The following is a 3,892-nucleotide window of genomic DNA, read 5'->3' on the forward strand; positions in this document are numbered from 1 at the left end:
CGGCTTGCTTTAAGGTCATAATTGTACTATGGCATGCAGCAGTCAGTCAATATTTATTAGGTACCTGTATGTGCTAGACATTGTACTAAGCACTGAGGATTCAAAAAGAGGCAAATGAAGAAGACAATGATCAAGTAAATATGTATAAACAAAGTTTTAAACAGGATAAATGAGAAATAATTAAAAGCAGGAAGGCACTAGAATTATAAGGAAGTGGGAAAAGCAGAAAGAGGGCTTTAACCAAACATTAAAAAGGCATGTGTTCAGGAATTGCAATTTAATAAAATTAATAATTTTCATTGATCCTTCATGAATATTCTAAGGGAAATTGGAATTTAAATTTCTGTGAAAATTTTATTGCTTTATTATGAATGTGAAGCAGTGAAGAATACAGTGACTATTAGTACATTTTGGTGTCACTGCCTTGATTCCAGTTAAGGCACTTGTGTTTTTTGCCCACCATTGTTTTGTCCCATTGGTAAAAATATCAACAGTTGTTCCCAAAGAAAATTTGAGATTCAAATAAGTTATTCAATATTTTGGACATTTCAGCATCAATTTTGTTTGTTGCCAACCAGTCATAGAGAAGATCTTAGATGATTAGTTAGTGCTGATGCCAGAGGGATACAAAAATACACAGCAAATACAGCCACATCTGTAGATTTGTTTCTTTGTGAGGCAGAAGTGCAATCCTGCTGATGAGAAATAAATTGAGTCTTCATGCTTTCAACTCAATCTTTAATTCACACATCATGTAGCCCCTGGAAAACTCCACCAGATACTTGTGGCAGAATGAGCATGAAAAAAGGCAAATAACACCATAATATTATAATGAAAATAATTTTGATCTTATGGACACCTCAAAAAATCATTACTGTTGGGGAGCAGCTGGGTGGCTCAGTGGATCAAGTGCCAGGACTATAGATGGGAGGTCCTGGGTTCAAATCTGGTCTGACACTTCCCAGCAGTGTGACCCTGGGCAAGTCATTTAACCTCCACTGCCTAGTCCTTACCATTCTTCTGCCTTAGAACCAATACATAGTATTGATTCCAAGACAGAAGGTAATGGTTTAAAAAAAAAATCATTTAGGGGCTCCTAGCAGTCCATGGACCACTTTTAAGACCTACTGCTCTAGTCTATATGATTATCCTTCTTTATATATATCTATATCTATATATCTATATCTATATATCTATATCTATATATATTCTGTACATATATACAATAATTCTGCTTCAATATCTTAATGAGAATAGGAAAAAGATTTCATACATTTTTATATAGTTCTACATTCTCTACCATAGAGGTATCAGGGCACATGCAGTCCCACCAACACTCCTGAGTATGGCCTTGAACCAGATTAAAATGGAATTGGGAAATATTTGACAAAATAAATAGAAATACAACAAAACAGGTAATGCTAATTTGTGTTTTTAAGATGATATGCAGCCCAAGGATCTGTTTCTATTTGAGTACGACACAAGAATCTGCTATGAAGACCAATATTTTTTCCCCGATTTTTTTCCCTCTCATCAATAACATGGGGAAGTTTTACTTAAAAGAAGGCTAAGCTGCCCCTGGAATCCAACTGGCCTCCAGGATTCATCCTAGCTTTCCCAACACAGCTTCCTTACTTCCCTGGTCCTCCCTTCCCCAGTCAAATTGGGGTAAATCTAGGACAAAGTTTGGGGTTTCCTGATCATTGAAGGGAATAAAAAGCCTCAGATGCATGGAATCTGGACCTCCTCAGACAAGGTGGGTTTTTGAAGCACCCCTCAAGTAACAGTTCTCTGACTTGCTTCCATATGGAGATGAGAGGAGTGGTAACGAAAGAAGTCAATCACTGTATTCTTGATACATCCCTGATGTGTCAGGGCACAGTAAACCACTTAGGGTTAAATGTTCATGGTTTGTGTGTGCCTCATTTTGTCCCAACAATAATATTAAGAATTATGCTTCCAACACATACTGTAGCAAAATGTTCCTTCACTGCATTTGTATTATCCTTTTTCTTTTGTTTTAAATCTCTTAATATAGAATTGTTGTGTAGACTTATGTATACAGGCATTATACTAAATTTAGATAACTTATTTGACCCACAAAAATAATCTTGGGAGGTGAGTTCTATTATCATCTCCATCTTATAGTTAAAGAAACTGAGGCAAAGAGGTTAAATGATTTGTTTAGGGTCACACAGCTAGTATCTGTGACTGGCTTTGAATTTGGATCTTTCTGACTCAGGGTCCAGCGCTCCATCCACTGTGCTCCCTACTTCCCTGTTTTTGCTTTAGGTTACGTTTTTATGGTTTCAATAATTTTTAGTCTGTCTTCCTCTGGAACTAGGGTTCTGGGGTCTGTGGATAGATTTGAGGGGGTCTGAGAAATCAAATGGAAAAAACTACATCTTTATTTTCACTAACTTCTAAATGAAACTTAACATTTCCTTTTATAATATTTGTCTTTAAAAATAGTCTTCTGAGAAGGGGTCAATAGACTTCACCAAACTATCCCAGAGGTCCATGACACAAAAGTGTTAAGAACACCTACTCTAGATTCTAATTATTAAGGTCTCTCTTTTTGTCTGCATGCAGTTTGCAGACACAAACTAAGGGGTTTAGTTCAGTGATTAGATAGAACTCTCCTTTTCTTGGGCACCTAGGTGGTGCAGTGGTTAGATAACTGACATGTAATCAGGGAACACAACTTCCCCAGTATAAATTCAGCCTCAGATACTAGCTGTGTGAGCCTGGGCAAGTCACTTGACCTTGTGTTGTCTTCCCTTTTAGAAGCTCCTTGAGAGCAGGGTCTCTTAATTTTCTTCCTGCATTTCCAGTGCTTAGCAGTGTGTTGTGTCATTCAGTTGTTTCATTTGTGAGATCCCATTTGGGGTTTCCTTGGTAGTTATTGGAATAGTTTGCCATTTCCTTTTCTAGCTCATTATACAGATGAGGAAACCAAAGCAAACAGGTTAAGTGGGGGTAGCTGGGTGGCTCAGTGGATTGAGAACCAGGCCTAGAGACGGGAAGTCCTAGGTTCAAATCTAGCTTCAGAAACTTCCCAGCTGTGTGACCCCCATTGCCTATCCCTTACCACTCTTCTGCCTTGGAACCAATACACAGTATTGACTCCAAGACGGAAGGTAAAGATTTAAAAAATAAAACCAAAAAAACACAACAGGTTAAGTGACTTGCTCAGGGTCATACTGCTAGCATCTTTGAACTCAGGAAGATGAATCTTCCTAATTCTATCCACTGGGCTACATAGTTGCCCCGCTGTGCCTGGTGCACAGTGCTTAAAAAATGTTTTATTCATTTGTTCATCCATTCTCTTTTTTAATTATCAATCCTTGGAAGACATGCTACCTCTTTAGAACATTCTGATACTTCTCTTCATATGGAACATGAAATGCTGTTTTTTTAGCACCATGTATTTTGTGGTCTTCCCTTCCCACTTGGTCTAATGTCCAACCTCCCTGAAACTAGATAGGATTTCCCTCACTTTTCAGATCTTTTATTCCCTATTCCCTTTTCCACACACTATGACCTTGCCTTTAAAAGGGAAAATTCATTCTCTGGAAACCTTTTGCGACTTTTTATCAAGGCACTTTAGTTTTTCCTGTAGGCCTTGAATTTTAGGCAAAATACATACCCCTACTAAGGGCTTATAAGTGGTTCTGTTTCCTACTGACTAGACTATGAACTAATTTTGGCATGCTATAATCAGGTTCTGATATACTTATTTGGCCTTTTCTCATAATACTTGTGACCCATGGTCGAGTCCTCAAAGGCTTTCTTAGCATATTTTTCCTCAACCCTCTTTAGCTAGGAAAATGACAACTCAAAGATGGGAAATTGGGTTCCCCAATCTCACACAGGCACTCAATGTACAATA

This window comes from Monodelphis domestica, chromosome 2 (assembly GCF_027887165.1).
Source record: "Monodelphis domestica isolate mMonDom1 chromosome 2, mMonDom1.pri, whole genome shotgun sequence".
Taxonomy (NCBI): Eukaryota; Metazoa; Chordata; class Mammalia; order Didelphimorphia; family Didelphidae; genus Monodelphis; species Monodelphis domestica.